Source organism: Oncorhynchus kisutch, linkage group LG1 (genome assembly GCF_002021735.2).
Source record: "Oncorhynchus kisutch isolate 150728-3 linkage group LG1, Okis_V2, whole genome shotgun sequence".
NCBI lineage: Eukaryota > Metazoa > Chordata > Actinopteri > Salmoniformes > Salmonidae > Oncorhynchus > Oncorhynchus kisutch.
Window position 1 is genome coordinate 2,926,223 of NC_034174.2, and position 17,690 is coordinate 2,943,912.

Genomic DNA, 17,690 nt, shown 5'->3' on the forward strand with positions numbered 1-17,690 from the left:
TAGACCAAAAAATTAATTTACATCTTCCGCACTCACTTTACAGAATTCTAAATTGGAATACTTGTCTTTCATTTTGGTCAGATATACTTGGATGTGTAGTGGCAGTGTTTGTTGCTGGCATGTCATGCTTAAATTTGCTAATCTTGCCAATGTAAAGTAGTTGGCAATATCAGTCACTTTTGTGATGAGCCATCTGATTCAATGCATGATGGAGCTGAGTTTGCCTTTGATGTGACTATGCTTAATCTGATGATTTACTTATTTTAATCAACTATGAACTACTATTTTAATCAACTATTAACTAGAACCCTAGCCCTTTTGAATGTTCAGTACTACACAATTTATTTAATTATTTATTTATTAACTAACTAAATTACAACACACTTACATGACATAAGTCCCTAGTGGACTGACACGATATGACATCTTGGAAAGTGGAAAGTGGGTGGGGAATGGAAAGTGGGTGGGGAAGATAAAGAGAGAGAGGGACAAAGAGAGAACTTATTGTTCATACATTTGGAAGCTACACTCACAGAAATATGAATACTTAGCACCCTAACCACCACTCATTCAGATTAAAACTGCAATATATATTTACGCGTAGATGTCTTTCTCTGTTGTCTATCTGTTGAATTCGATGGCTCCTATGGTGAAGTTGTTGAGGGATGTAAGACCCTGGTTTGTCCACCAGAGGTTGCAATGTCCTTTGTAGTTGTAGAACTTCTCTGGTCTTTTACATTAAAATAGATACTTCAGACGTTTGTATCAGAGTCTATAGACAAAGTTCCAGGACAACTTTTTACATGCACAGCTGTAGACTGGGAATGTTTCTGGTCTCCTAGGTGAGGTTTTCTTCTGTAGAGATTGAGAGTTTCAGGGCTTCTAACAATTTTGTGACGTTCAGCTGACGCGGTCTGTCAGGCTGGTCTGTAGAGTTTAAACCATTTTGTGACGTTCGGCTCACAGTCCATCTACGTGGTCTGGTCTCAGTACACAAACGTTTCTAACCATTTCAACATGTAGCCACACATCTTTCTGGTATGATATGCTAATTCAAGTCATTTTAAGCACTCTGGCCAAAGGGGACGTTCCATTATGCTGGCACAACCACTGAGCTCACTGGTCGTGGCTAAAATCACATTGCTATCTTCACAAAAGTATTCTTATATTTAATCATATAATTTTTTACAGCATTTAGATGTAAACCTGATACATAGAATGTGTATGTTTTCAGAGTGTTAATCCACTGTTCCTAGGCCATCATTGTAAATAAGAATTAGTTCTTAACTTCCTTGGGACTGGGGGTCAGTATTGAGTAGCTTGGATAAAAAGGTACCCAGAGTAAACTGCCTGCTACTCAGGCCCAAAAGCTAGAATATGCATATAATTAGTAGATTTGGATAGAAAACACTAAAGTTTCTAAAACTGTTTGAATGACGTCTGTGAGTATAACAGAACTTATATGGCAGGCAAAAACCTGAGAAAAAAATCCAACCAGGAAGTGGGAAATCTGAGGTAGTAGTTTTTCAACTCATTGCCTATCGAATATACAGTGTCTGTGGGGTCATATTGCACTTCCTAAGGCTTCCACTAGATGTCAACAGTCTTTAGAACCTTGTTTCAGGCTTCTACTATGAAGGGGGAGAGAAAGAGAGCTCTTTCAATCAGGTGTCTGCCATGAGCTGATCACGCGCTCTCCCGTGAGAGGTAGTTTTGTTCCATTGCATTTCTAAAGTGCACAAGGAATTCTCCTGTTGGAACATTATTGAAGATTTATGATAAAAACATCCTAAAGATTGATTCTATACATCGTTTGACATGTTTCTATGAACTGTAATATAACTTTTTTGACATTTTGTCTGAACAAGTGATTGTGCATTATGCAAAACAAAACAAACATTCATTGTGGAACTGGGATTCCTGGGAGTGCATTCCGATAATGATCATCAAAGGTAAGTGAATATTTATAACGCTATTTCTGACTTTTCTGACACCTTTCCTTCTTTGGAAAATGGCTGAATGTTTTTCTGTGACTAGCGCTGACCTAACAATCGCACGGTGTGCTTTCGCCGTCAAGCCATTTTGAAATCTGACACAATGGTTGCATTAAAGAGAAGTTTATCTATATTTCCATGCATAACACTTGTATCTTTTATCAATGTTTATTATATGTTTATGATGAGTTTTTCTGTAAGTTGATGTGGCTCTCTGCACTTTCACCGGATGTTTGTTTGAGACAATGCATTTCTGATCATAACACACATTTCAAATGAGGTTTTTGGACATAAAGTCCTGTGAGTGCCATCTGATGAAGAGTTTAGTGATTAAGGATAGTGAATAATTTAATCGCTATTTCTGATTTTTGTGAGCCCTCTCCTTGGCTGGAAAATGGCTGTATGGTTTTCTTTGACTAGGTGTTGACCTAACATAAACGTTTGGTGTGCTTTCGCAGTGAAGCCGGACACTTTGGCTGGATACTTGTATGTTTGACACATTTTAATTATGGGATTTCTGTTATTTTGAATTTGTTGCCTTGCAATTTCACTGGCTGATGGCAAGGTGGGACGCCACCGTCCCACATATCCCTGCGAAGTTAACTGCCTAGTTAAATAAATGTTAAATATTTTTTAAAGTCCCCCCCCCTGGACCATTCTTAACATTTGGACGTCAGAAATTAATGTTCCAATCTTTGACATTGGTGTTACCATCATTGGCGTTACCATGGTCGTCATTTCCGGTCACAACTTGCAGACTTGTTTACGTGTTGCTGTACGTTTTGTTGCCAACCTTACTTTGCTACCTGACAACTTCACGTTTTTAATTTTTAATTACCGCTAATATTTTTTTGTTTCTCAACTTTTTTTCATTCAACTTTTTCACTCCGGAAGCTTTATCTGGACGTGGTTTGTCAGGACCACCAACAGCCAAAGCTAAGTAGTAACATTAACATGATGCCTTCTAATTGCAGTCGCTGTAGTCATAATATACAGGAGAACGATCGCCTTACGGCGAGTATAGCTGTGCTGCAAGCCCAGCTTCAGACGCAATCGTTAGGCAAGGGAAATTGCAGTGTAGGAAAGGATGAAACAGCGTCTGCCATCAATAAGTACAGATAGTAGGATAAATCCCCTCGCACGGTCCCCGCAGCCGGACAACTTTCTCATGGCTTCTGGATGGAAATGCTGTAGGAATGCTCAACCGGTGTCGCTCATTCAGCCGACAGAAACTTTCAACCGGTTTTCCCCATTAAGCAGCGAGTCGGAGTCTGAGGCCGAGCCTTCTCTTGTCTCTACTCCTCCCGTTAGGGGGTCTGAGATGCCGAAGGCTCCCACCATTAGCTCTGACAAATTGAAAACCCTAGTCATTGGCGACTCCATTATCCACAGTATTAGACTTAAAACGAATCATGCAGCGATCATACACTGTTACCCAGGGGGCAGGGCTACTGACGGCTACTGACGTTAAGGCTAATCTGAAGATGGTGCTGGCTAAAGCTAAAACTGGCGAGTGTAGAGAGTATAGAGATATTGTTATCCACGTCGGCACCAACGATGTTAGGATGAAACAGTCAGAGGTCACCAAGTGCAACATAGCTTCTGCGTGTAAATCAGCTAGAAAGATGTGTCGGCATCAAGTAATTGTCTCTGGCCCCCTCCCAGTTAGGGGGAGTGATGAGCTCAGCTCTACAGCAGTCTCACAACTCAATCGCTGGTTGAAAACTGTTTTCTGCCCCTCCCAAAAGATAGAATTTGTAGATAATTGGCCCTCTTTCTGGGACTCACCCACAAACAGGACTAAACCTGGCCTGCTGAGGAGTGATTGACTCCATTCTTGCTGGAGGGGTGCTCTCATCTTATCTACCAACATAGACAGGGCTCTAACTCCTCTAGCTCCACAATGAAATAGGGTGCAGGCAGCAGGCTATTAGCCAGCCTGCCAGCTTAGTGGAGTCTGCCACTAGCACAGTCAGTGTAGTCAGCTCAGCTATCCCCATTGAGACCGTGTCTGTGCCTCGACCTGGGTTGGGCAAAACTAAACATGGCGGTGTTCACCTTAGCAATCTCACTAGGATAAAGACCTCCTCCATTCCTGCCATTATTGAAAGAGATTGTGATACCTCACATCTCAAAATAGGGCTACTTAATGTTAGATCCCTCACTTCAAAGTCAGTTATAGTCAATGAACTAATCACTGATTATAATCTTGATGTGATTGGCCTGACTGAAACATGGCTTAAGCCTGATGAATTTACTGTATTAAATGAGGCCTCACCTCCTGGTTACACTAGTGACCATATTCCCCGTGCATCCCGCAAAGGCGGAGGTGTTGCTAACATTTATGATAGCAAATTTAAATTTACAAAAAAAATGACGTTTTCGTCTTTTGAGCTTCTAGTCATGAAATCTATGCAGCCTACTCAATCACTTTTTATAGCTACTGTTTATAGGTCTCCTGGGCCATATACAGCGTTCCTCATTGAGTTCCCTGAATTCCTATCGGACCTTGTAGTCATAGCAGATAATATTCTAATCTTTGGTGATTTTAATATTCACATGGAAAAATCCACAGACCCACTCCAAAAGGATTTTGGAGCCATCCAACATGTCTCTGGACCTACTCACTGTCACACTCTGGACCTAGTTTTGTCCCATGAAATAAATGTTGTGGATCTTAATGTTTTTCCTCATAATCCTGGACTATCGGACCACCATTTTATTACATTTGCAATCGCAACAAATAATCTGCTTAGGCCCCAACCAAGGAGCATCAAAAGTCATGCTATAAATTCTCAGACAACACAAAGATTCCTTGATGCCCTTCCAGACTCCCTCTGCCAGCCCAAGGAAGTCAGAGGACAAAAATCAGTCAACCACCTAACTGAGGAGGAACTCAATTTTACCCGCAATACCCTAGATGCAGTTGCACCCCTAAAAACATTTGTCATAAGAAACTAGCTCCCTGGTATACAGAAAATACCCGAGCTCTGAAGCAAGCTTCCAGAAAATTGGAACGGAAATGGCGCCACACAAAACTGGAAGTCTTCCGACTAGCTTGGAAAGAGTACCGTGCAGCATCGAATAGCCCTCACTGTTGCTCGATCATCCTATTTCTCCAACTTAATTGAGGAAAATGAGAACAATCCAAAATTGATTTTTGATACTGTCACAAAGCTAACTAAAAAGCAGCATTCCCCAAGAGAGGATGGCTTTCACTTCAGCAGTAATAAATTCATGAACGTCTTTGAGGAAAAGATCATGATCATTGGAAAGCAAATTACGGAACCCTCTTAATTCTGCGTATTCCTCCAAAGCTCAGTTGTCCTGAGTCTGCACAGCTCTGCCAGGACCTAGGATCAAGGGAGACACAAGTGTTTTAGTACTATATCTCTTGACAAAATGATGAAAATAATCATGGCCTCTAAACGTTCAAGCTGCATACTGGACCCTATTCCAACTAAACTACTGAAAGAGCTGCTTCCTGAGCTTGGCCCACTTATGTTGAACATAATAAACGGCTCTCTATCCACCAGATGTGTACCAAACTCACTAAAAGTGGCAGTAATAAAGCCGCTCTTGAAAAAGCCAAACCTTGACCCAGAAAATATTTAATAAACTAAAAATCGGCCTATATTGAACCTTCCATTCCTCTCAAAGTGTTTTAGAAAAAGCTGTTGCGCAGCAACTAACTGCCCTCCTGAAGACAAACAATGTATACGAAATGCTTCAGTCTGGTTTTAGACCCCATCAGCACCGAGACTGCACTTGAGAAGGTGGTAAATTACCTTTTAATGGCGTCAGACCGAGGCTCTGCACCGGTCCTCGTGCTCCTAGACCTTAGTGCTGCTTTTGATACCATCGATCACCACATTCTTTTGGAGAGATTGGAAACCCAAATTAGATTGGAAACCCAAATTGGTCTACAAGCACAAGTTCTGGCCTGGTTTAGATCTTATCTGTTGGAAAGATATCAGTTTGTCTCTGTGAATGGTTTGTCCTCATTCCTCAAGGTTCCGTTTTAGGACCACTATTGTTTTCACTATAGTGAAACTATATTTCACTATACCTCTTGGGGATGTCATTCGAAAACAATGTTAACTTTCACTGCTATGCGGATGACGCACAGCTGTACATTTCAATGCAACATGGTGAAGCCCGAAAATTGTCCTCGCTAGAAGCCTGTGTTTCAGACATAAGGAAGTTGATGGCTGCAAACTTCCTACTTTTAAACTCGGACAAAACAGAGATGCTTGTTTTAGGTCCCAAGAAACAAAGAGATCTTCTGTTGAATCTGACAATTAATCTTGATGATTGTACATTCATCTCAAATAAAACTGAAGGACCTCGGCGTTACTCTGGACCCTAATCTCTCTTTTGATGAACATATCAAGATTGTTTCAAGGACAGCTTTTTTTCCATCTACGTAACATTTCTTTTTGGACATTTCTGTCCAAAAATGATGCAGAAAAATGAATCCATGCTTTGTTACTTCTAGGTTAGACTACTGCAATGCTCTACTTTCCGGCTACCCGGATAAAGCACTAAATAAACTTCAGTTAGTGCTAAATAAGGCTGCTAGAATCCTGACTAGAACCTAAAAATGTGATCATATTACTCCAGTGCTAGCCTCCCTACACTGGCTTCCTGTCAAGGCAAGGGCTGATTTCAAGGTTTTACTGCTAACCTACAAAGCATTACATGGGCTTGCTCCTACCTATCTTTCTGATTTGGTCCTGCCATACATACCTCCACGTACGCTAAGGTCACAAGACGCAGGCCTCCTAATTGTCCCTAAACTCTCCTTCCAGACTCATATCAAACATCTCCAATCGAAAATCAAATCAAGAGTCGGCTTTCTATTCCACAACAAAGCCTCCTTCACTCACGCAGCCAAACTTACCCTAGTAAAACTGACTATCCTACCGATCCTCGACTTTGGCGATGTCATCTACAAAATTGCTTCCAACACTCTACTCAGCAGTTTATCACAGTGCCATCCGTTTTGTCACTAAAGCACCTTATACCACCCACCACTGCGACTTGTATGCTCTAGTCGGCTGGCCCTCGCTACATATTCGTCGTCAGACCCACTGGCTCCAGGTCATCTACAAGTCCATGCTAGGTAAAGCTCCGCCTTATCTCAGTTCACTGGTCACGATGGCAACACCCATCCGTAAGCACGCGCTCCAGCAGGTGTATCTCACTGATCATCCCTAAAGCCAACACCTCATTTGGCCGCCTTTCGTTCCAGTACTCTGCTGCCTGTGACTGGAACGAATTGCAAAAATCGCTGAAGTTGAACACTTATCTCCCTCACCAACTTCAAACATTTGCTATCTGAGCAGCTAACCGATCGCTGCAGCTGTACATAGTCTATTGGTAAACAGCCCACCCATTTTCACCTACCTCATCCCCATACTGTTTTTATTTATTTACTTTTCTGCTCTTTTGCACACCAATATCTCTACCTGTACATGTCCATCTGATCATTTATCACTCCAGTGTTAATCTGCAAATTGTAATTATTCGCCTACCTCCTCATGCCTTTTGCACACAATGTATATAGACTCCCCTTTTTTTTCTACTGTGTTATTGACTTGTTAATTGTTTACTCCATGTGTAACTCTGTGTTGTCTGTTCACATTGCTATGCTTTATCTTGGCCAGGTCGCAGTTGCAAATGAGAACTTGTTCTCAACTAGCCTACCTGGTTAAATAAAGGTGAAATATATATATATATATATATATATTTTTTAAACTCTATTACAGGGGCTGAGTCACTGGCTTACTGGTGCTCTTTCATGCCGTCCCTAGGAGGGGTGCGTCACCTGAGTGGGTTAAGTCACTGACGTGATCTTCCTCTCTGGGTTGCACCCCCCCCCCTTGGGTTGTGCCGTGGCGGAGATCTTTGTGGGCTATACTCGGCCTTGTCTCAGGATGGTAAGTTGGTGGTTGAAGCTTTCCCTCTAGTGGTGTGGGGGCTGTGCTTTGGCAAAGTGGGTGGGGTTATACCCTTCCTGTTTGGCCCTGTCCGGGGGTATCATCGGATGGGGCCCCAGTGTCTCCTGACCCCTCCTGTCTCAGCCTCCAGTATTTATGCTGCAGTAGTTTGTGTGTCGGGGGGCTAGGGTCAGTTTGTTATATCTGGAGTACTTCTCCTGTCTTATCTGGTGTCCTGTGTGAATTTAAGTATGCTCTCTCTAATTCTCTTGCTTGCTGCTTGGGGCTTTAGGCTGGGTTTCTGTACAGCACTTTGAGATATCAGCTGATGTAAGAAGGGCTATATAAATACATTTGATTTGATTTTGACTTTTGACGTTAAGAGTATTTTTTAGGCAGGCCAAACTCTCTAGACAAAGCATTCCTTTGGTGGATACTGAAAGGCAGAGAGGGAAAGATCCCTCTAAATTTACGACCAGCTGTTAAGTCATAAAACCAGCCCAACTGCCCCCTCTCCTCTCCTGTGGGCTGTTATCTGTCCACCATGTTCCAAGCTGATCTGGCACCTTTGATCCTCACCAAGGAGAGTCCAATTTCATTTCAGGTGCTCCAAACCTTTTTACTATCATTCTTGATATAATTTCTCAGTGTTTCATAGTGGAGTTTCTTATTTTTAATTCAGTTTAGCAACATGATTTCTCAATTTGCAATACGTTTGCCAAGCAGTTGTGCAGCCAGACTTATTTGCCATATCCTTTACCTCTGCCCTTTCAACCATACAATTTTTCAATTCATCATCAATCATGGGGGATTTAACAGTCATTTACTTAACCTTTTTGGGACAGGGGGCAGCATTTTCACTTTTGGACGAATAGCGTGCCCAGAGTGTACTGCCTCCTACTCTGTCCCAGATGCTAATATAGGCATATTATTATTAGTATTGGATAGACAATACTCTGACGTTTCTAAAACTGTTTGAATGATGTCTGTGTATAACAGAACTCATATGGCAGGCAACAACCTGAGAAAAATCCAGCCAGGTAGTGGGAAATCTGAAGTTTGTAGTTTTTCAACTCCACTCCCATTGAAGATACAGGGTGATATTAGTTATGTTTCACTTCCCAAGGCTTCCACTAGATGTCAAAAGTATTTAGAACCTGTTTTGAGGATTCTACTCTAAAGGAGGGGCTCATAAGAGCTCTTTGAGTGAGTGGACTGGCAGAGCCACAGCCTCATGTGAAAGGTAGCTACGTTCCACTTCATTTGTACAGACAAAGGAATTGTCTGGTTGTATCATTAAAGTTTTATGTTAAAAACATCCTAAAGATTGATTCCATACTTAGAAACATGCAAAACTACGGGCTGTAACGGAACTTTTTGAACTTTTCGTCCGACGTTCGGCTTGACCTGAACACGCTTTTGGATTTGTTTACCAAACGCCCTAACAAAAGGAGATATTTGGACATAACTGATGGACATTATCAAAACATTTATGGTGGAACTGGGATTCCTGGGATTGCATTCTGATGAAGCTCAAAGGTAAGTGAATATTTAAAATGCTATTTCTGAGTAATGTTGACTACCCAATATGGCAGGTATCTTTTTGGCTGCTTTGTTGTCTAAAGGCTGTACTCAGATTATTGCATGGTTTGCTTTCGCCATAAGTTTTCTTGAAATCTGACACAGCGGTTGCATTAAAGAGAAGTTTATCTAAAGTTCCATGTATAATAGTCGTATCTTTATCAATGTTTATTATGAGTATTTCTGTAAATTGATGTGGCTCTCTGGACAATCACCGCATGTTTTAGAACTACTGAACGTAACGCGCCAAAGTAAACTCCGATTTTTTAAATATAAATATGAACTTTATCAAACAAAACATACATGTATTGTGAAACATGAAGTCTTATGAGTGTCATCTGATGAAGATCATCAAAGGTTAGTGATTTATTTTATCTCTATTTTTGATTTTTGTGACTCCTCTCTTTGGCTGGAAAAATGGCTGTGTTTTTCTGTGGCTTGGTGGTGACCTAACATAATCGTTTGTGGTGCTTTCGCTGTAAATTCTTTTTGAAATCAGACACTGTGGCTGGATTAACGAGAATGTTATCTTTAAAATGGTGTAAAATACTTGTATGCTTGAGAAATTTTAATTGTGAGATTTTTGGTTTTGAATTTGGCGCCCTTTCACTGGCTGTTGCTGGGGGTTCCGCCAGTCCTAGACAGGTTAATGCTTATTAGTAACTGGAATAAAAAATGTCATAAAATGTGTCAAGTGCAGCATCTGGTTGCACTTGACACATACCACAAACCAATAAATAACAACATAGGAATCACTATAAAACAACCTATTGTATGTCTTCTTATAGACTTTATTAGGCCTTTGTAACCTTTCCTAGATATGGCTACTATATTGTGATCACTACATCCGATGGATCTGGATACTTCTTTCAAAGAAATTTCTACAGCATCAGTAAAGATGTGATCAACACGTGTTGATGATTTCATTCCTGTGCTGTTTGTAACTACCCTGGTAGGTTGACCAGCCTGCAACCTGGTTCAGGTTTTTCTTTATTGGGCAGCTTGATGAAAGCCAGTCAATATTTAATATACTTTTCTGTTGATATCACATATATTATCAAGCATTTCACACGTTATCCAGATACTGGCTGTTAGCACTTGGTGGTCTATAGCAGCTTCCCACCAGAATGGGATTTAGGTGAGGCAGATGAACCTGTAGCCATATTACTTCAATAGTATTTAACATGAGATCCTCGCTAATCTTTACAGGAATGTGGTTCTGAATATAAACAGCAACACCTCCAACACTGGCATTTCTGTAGATGTTATAACCTTGTATTGCTACCAAGCCAATCAAAAAGGTATTATCTAAGTTTCAGAGATTGTCAGAATATAAATGTCATCGGTTACTCGCAAATTTTTGATTTCATGAACCTTATTTCTTAAGCTACACATGTTAACGTTGGCTATTAAGCTGTTCAGTGTAGGGGGCAGTATTGGATGAAAAACATACCCAAATGAAACTGCCTATTTCTCAGGTCCAGAATCTAGAATATGCATATAATTGTCAGATTAGGATAGAAAACTCTCGAAAGTTTCCAAAACTGTCAAAATATTGTCTGAGTATAACAGAACTGATATTGCAGGCGAAAACCTGAGGAAAATCCAACCCGGAAGCGCTGTTTTTCCTGAAAGCTCTCTGTTCCATTGCCTGCCTTCGCTCCATTTAAAGGATATCAACCAGATTCCTTTTCCTACGGCTTCCACATGTTGTGAACAGTCTTTAAACATAGTTTCGGGCTTTTATTTTGAAAAAATGAGCGAGAAAGAACACATCGCGTCATTCATTGAATGGCTGGGTGCCAGCAGCGTTTTGCATGTGCAACAGCTTGGAGCAGACATTTTTTCTCTCTCTCCTATTGAAGAAGGTACAGTCCGGTTGAAATATTATCGATTATATATTGAAAAAACAACCTGAGGATTATAAAAAACGTTTGACATGTTTCTACGAACATTACGGATACTATTTGGAATTGTCGTCTGCCCGGTCGTGACTGCTCGAGCCTGTAGATTTCTGAACAAAACGCGCCAACCAAATGGAGGTATTTTGGATATATTGGATATAAAAAAACATCTTTATGGAACAAAAGGAACATTTATTGTGTAACTGGGAGTCTCGTGAGTGCAAACATCCGAAGATCAAAGGTAAGCGATTATTATTATTTTTTCTGACTTTCATGGCCAATCTACTTTGCTGCTAGCTGTTTGTAATGTTTTGTCTGCTGAGAGAGATGTCCTTACATAAACGCTTGTTATGCTTTCGCCGAAAAGCTTTTTTGAAATCTGACATGCCAGGTGGATTAACAACAAGCTAAGCTGTGTTTTGCTATATTGCACTTGCGATTTCATGAAAATGTAAATATTTTTAGTAATTTAATTTAGCGCTCTGCAATTCCGAAGATGTTGACAAAAATGATCCCGCTAACGGGATGAGTGCATCAAGAAGTTAACACTTTTCTGGGATGCTTTTCTTGCTTTACATGTAGGAACAGCGCTCTCCACCATGTAGGACCAGCGCTCTCCACCAGCACTCTCCACCATGTAGGAACAGCGCTCTCCACCATGTAGGAACAGCGCTCTCCACCATGTAGGAACAGCGCTCTCCACCATGTAGGAACAGCGCTCTCCACCTGCACTCTCCACCATGTAGGAACAGCACTCTCCACCATGTAGGAACAGCGCTCTCCACCATGTAGGAACAGCTCTCTCCACCAGCTTTCTCCACCAGCTTTCTCCACCAGCTTTCTCCACCAGCTTTCTCCACCATGTAGGAGCAGCGCTCTCCACCATGTAGGAACAGTGCTCTCCACCAGCTCTCTCCACCATGTAGGAACAGCGCTCTCCACCAGCACTCTCCACCATGTAGGAACAGCGCTCTCCACCATGTAGGAACAGCGCTCTCCACCTGCACTCTCCACCATGTAGGAACAGCGCTCTCCACCATGTAGGAACAGCGCTCTCCACCATGTAGGAACAGCGCTCTCCACCATGTAGGAACAGCGCTCTCCACCAGCTTTCTCCACCATGTAGGAGCAGTGCTCTCCACCATGTAGGAACAGTGCTCTCCACCAGCTCTCTCCACCATGTAGGAACAGTGCTCTCCACCAGCTCTCTCCAACATGTAGGAACAGCGCTCTCCACCATGTAGAAACATCGCTCTCGACCAGCGCTCTCCACCATGTAGGAACAGTGCTCTCCACCAGCTCTCTCCAACATGTAGGACCAGCGCTCTCCGCCGCGTAGGACCAGCGCTCTCCGCCGTGTAGGACCAGCGCTCTCCGCCGTGTAGGACCAGCGCTCTCCGCCGTGTAGGACCAGCGCTCTCCGCCGTGTAGGACCAGCGCTCTCCGCCGTGTAGGACCAGCGCTCTCCACCGTGTAGGAACAGCGCTCTCCACCATGTAGGAACAGTGCTCTCCACCATGTAGGAACAGTGCTCTCCACCATGTAGGAACAGCGCTCTCCACCATGTAGGAACAGCGCTCTCCACCAGCTCTCTCCACTATGTAGGAACAGCGCTCTCCACCAGCTTTCTCCACCATGTAGGAACAGTGCTCTCCACCAGCTCTCTCCAACATGTAGGAACAGCGCTCTCCACCATGTAGAAACATCGCTCTCGACCAGCGCTCTCCACCATGTAGGAACAGTGCTCTCCACCAGCTCTCTCCGCAGTGTAGGACCAGCGCTCTCCACCAGCTCTCTCCGCCATGTAGGACCAGCGCTCTCCGCCGTGTAGGACCAGCGCCCTCCGCCGTGTAGGACCAGCGCCCTCCGCCGTGTAGGACCAGCGCCCTCCGCCGTGTAGGACCAGCGCCCTCCGCCGTGTAGGACCAGCGCTCTCCGCCGTGTAGGATCAGCGCTCTCCACCGTGTAGGACCAGCGCTCTCCGCCGTGTAGGACCAGCGCTCTCCGCCGTGTAGGACCAGCGCTCTCCACCGTGTAGGACCAGCGCTCTCCACCGTGTAGGACCAGCGCTCTCCACCAGCACTCTCCACCATGTAGGAACAGCGCTCTCCACCATGTAGGAACAGCGCTCTCCACCAGCACTCTCCACCATGTAGGACCAGCGCTCTCCACCATGTAGGACCAGCGCTCTCCACCATGTAGGACCAGCGCTCTCCACCAGCTCTCTCCACCATGTAGGAACAGCGCTCTCCACCAGCGCTCTCCACCATGTAGGACCGGCGCTCTCCACCATGTAGGACCGGCGCTCTCCACCATGTAGGAACAGCGCTCTCCACCAGCGCTCTCCACCATGTAGGACCAGTGCTCTCCACCATGTAGGAACAGCGCTCTCCACCGTGTAGGAACAGTGCTCTCCACCAGCTCTCTCCACCATGTAGGAACAGCGCTCTCCACCATGTAGGAACAGTGCTCTCCACCATGTAGGAACAGTGCTCTCCGCCATGTAGGAACAGTGCTCTCCGCCATGTAGGAACAGTGCTCTCCATGTAGGAACAGCGCTCTCCACCATGTAGGAACAGAGCTCTCCACCATATAGGAACAGCGCTCTCCACCAGCGCTCTCCACCATGTAGGAACAGCGCTCTCCACCATGTAGGAACAGCGCTCTCCACCATATAGGAACAGCGCTCTCCACCAGCGCTCTCCACCATGTAGGAACAGCACTCTCCACCATGTAGGAACAGCGCTCTCCACCATGGAACATGCTCTGGTTATTTATGTTAGTGCAGGATGAGCTGCAAACGGTGGACTTCCTGCTAGGGCACACCGCCTCATACTGTTAGCACCAACTCTGGTTCATAGGCATAGGATTTCCGCATACAATAGCTGTAGGATCAGCAGAGGCATTCAGGGCAGTAAGAGGGACATAAATTAGGTTACTTACATTGTGTCTTCCAACACTCCTGGGATAATGTACATTTGTTGAAGCATTATGACAACTCAGCATCACAATGATAGGAATTAACGGAGCTGGGCTTGGGTCATTGATAAGTCATTGTCTCAATGCAGCCTTATAGGGATCCAGGAACCCAAATGATTTAGGCGGATCCCATCCTCCTTATAAAACGTGTTGTTTCCAAAAGGTATCGAAATTGTCAACAAAAAGTTACACGCCATTGATCTTCAATAATCACATAGCCAGTTGTGATGAGAAATAATCTGGCTAAAGTGTTCAATGCCACATTCAGAGAGGGCATAGGGCCAGAGGGCACAGGGCTCTTTAAAACCCAGTTTCAACTGTTCACGAGGTGCCCTTCAGAATGTCATTAAAACCGACAGGACATGGAAATCGATTCAGTCTATGTCGTAGCACATTTGGGAGCAGCTTGGTAATGTAATTTACTGGAGCTCCAGGATAGGACATTGTTTTTGCACCGGGGAAGGTCACATTTCTTACCATGGAGCTGCACAAAAATCACAGCTGGCGAGAAGGACAAGAAAATTCACCCACTCCCACGCATCACAAGATTCTGAGAACCCTTTATGGACAGGCGAGAGGCAGAATAACTTGAGCCCGTTGCTCCTGGCGCAGGCCTCCGACAGTTGGAGAAGTCCCACTCGATCCAGAGCAGGCCTCCGACAGATGGAGAAGCTCAATCCAGAGTAGGGATGGAAGGTTGCCGACGTTGCCTTCGAAATCGTAGGAATAGGCACTGCGGCCGCAGTGATTGAACAGTCGTTGATTGCCATGCTCCTCTTGCTGTGCTCCTTCGACGCTACTATCAGATGGGGAGGAAAGGCAGGAGATTGCTCCCCTGGCAAACTCTGGGCAACCCCGGCCTGATAACAAGGCGGAGATGCAATCAACGAGCGCCGTCCAGGAAAACATTCTATCATACCCTTTCCCCAGTTTCTTACGTAGGCTGGCGACCAGCGTGATCAAGGAAGCCACCTCAAGCCTATAATCCTCGGCAAGCAAACAATTGGTGCAATGATTGATCCAGTTTGTCCTGAAACAAAGTGTAGTAGATACATCTCCCACAGTGCTGGAACAGTCCATTTACTTCTCCAGACAAAGAGGGCTCCATTGTTTTTCATTTCAGAATATCCAAGGGGCTGTTATTCCTGACGGTGCTCTCATCAGGTATAGGTCTCATGATCATGTGGAATCAGGAATACCATTTAAAAATGTCCCTGCTGTACCAAAACGTGACCCCAAAACCTCCTAGTACCTAAACGTGGGTTTGGTGAACCATTACACCAATGTATTTGGTCTACTTAGTAGGGTGTTAGGGGTGAGCTTGATAAAGCTTGGGGTTTGCACCTAGTTTTGGGACAAAACCTAGTCATTGGTTCCCAGTGGTGGAAAAAGTACCCAATTAAAGATACCTTCATAAAGGATTACAAAGTGACCCAGTAAAATAAGAATACCCCAGTAAAAGTATTCGATACTGACCTATTAAAAAGTCAATGTTATTGCTAAAATATACTTAAGTATCAAAAGTAAAAAGTTCAAGTATAAATAATTTCAAATTCATTATATTATGCAAACCAGATGGTATGATTTACAAATAAAGCATGTGTGTTTAGAGAGTCCGCCAGGTCAAGATACAGTATGGACGACCAGGGATTTTCTCTTGATAAATGCGTGAAATGGACAAATTTTGCTGTCCTGCTAAGCATTCAAAATGTAACAAGTACTTGTGGGTGTCAGGGAAAATGTAGAGTAAAAAGAGTAAAAAGAACATGATTTTCTTTAGGACTAGAAGACCAGTTCTTATAGCCTTTAGCCGTACCCTCATCCTACTCTGTTCCTCTGGTGATGTAGAGGTTAACCCAGGCCCTGTGTGTCCCCAGGTGCTCTCATTTGTTGACTTTGCAACCGTAAAAGCCTTGTTTTCATGCTTGTTATTAGAAGCCTCCTCCCTAAGTTTGTTTTATTCACCGCTTTAGCACACTCCGCCAACCCTGATGTCCTAGCCGTGTTTGAGTCCTGGCACCAAAAATTATGTAATTTCCACCCTCAATTACAACATTTTCCGTCAAGACAGAACCTGCTAAAGGGGGCGGAGTCGCAATCTACTGTAAAGATAGCCTGCAGAGTTCTGTCACACTATCCAGGTCTATGCCCAAACAGCTCGAGCATCTACTTTTAAAGATCCATTTTATCAGAAATAAGTCCCTCACTGTTGCTGCTTGTTATAGACCCCCCCCCCCCCCCCAGCTGTGCCCAGGACACCATATGTGAATTGATTGCTGCCCCCCCACCCCATCTATCTTCAGAGCTCGTGCTGTTAGTGTTAGGTGACCTAAACTGGGATATGCTTAACACCCCGGTCGTCCTTCAATCTAAGCTATATGCCCTCAATCTCCCACAAATTATCAAGGAACCTACCATGTACAACCCAAATTCGTAAACCCGGGGTACACTCATAGATATTATCCTAACCAACTTGTCCTCCAAATACACCTCTCGTCTTCAACCAGGATCTCAGAGATCAATGACTCATTGCCTGCGTCCGTTATGGGTCCGCGGTTAAACGCCCACCCCTCATCACTGTCAAACGCTCCCTAAAACACTTTTGCGAGCAGGCCTTTCTATAATCGACCTGGCCCGGGTATCCTGGAAGGATCAAATCAAATTGTCTGTCACATACACATGGTTAGCAGATGTTAATGCGAGTGTAGCGAATTTCTTGTGCTTCTAGTTCCGACCATGCAGTAATATCTAACAAGTAACCTAACAATTTCACAACTACCTTGTACACAAGTGTAAAGAAATGAATAAGAATACGTACATAAAAATATATGAATGAGCGATGGCCGAATGGCATAGGCAAGATGCAGTAGATGGTATAGAGTACAGTATATACATATGAGATGAGTAATATAGGGTATGTAAACATTATATAAAGTGGCATTGTTTAAAGTGACTAGTGATACATTTATTACATCCATTTTTCATTATTAAAGTGGTTAGAGATGAGTCAGTATGTTGGCAGCAGCCACTCAATGTTAGTGGTGGCTGTTTAACAGTCTGATGGCCTTGAGATAGAAGCTGGAAAACATATTCTTGGTCCCCGCTTTGATGCATCTGTACTGACCTTGCCTTCTGGATGATAGCGGGGTGAACAGGCAGCAGCTCGGGTGGTTGTTGTCCTTGATGATCCTTCTGGATGATAGCGGGGTGAACAGGCAGCGGCTCGGGTGGTTGTTGTCCTTGATGATCCTTGTGGCCTTCCTGTGACATCGGGTGGTGTAGCTATTAAC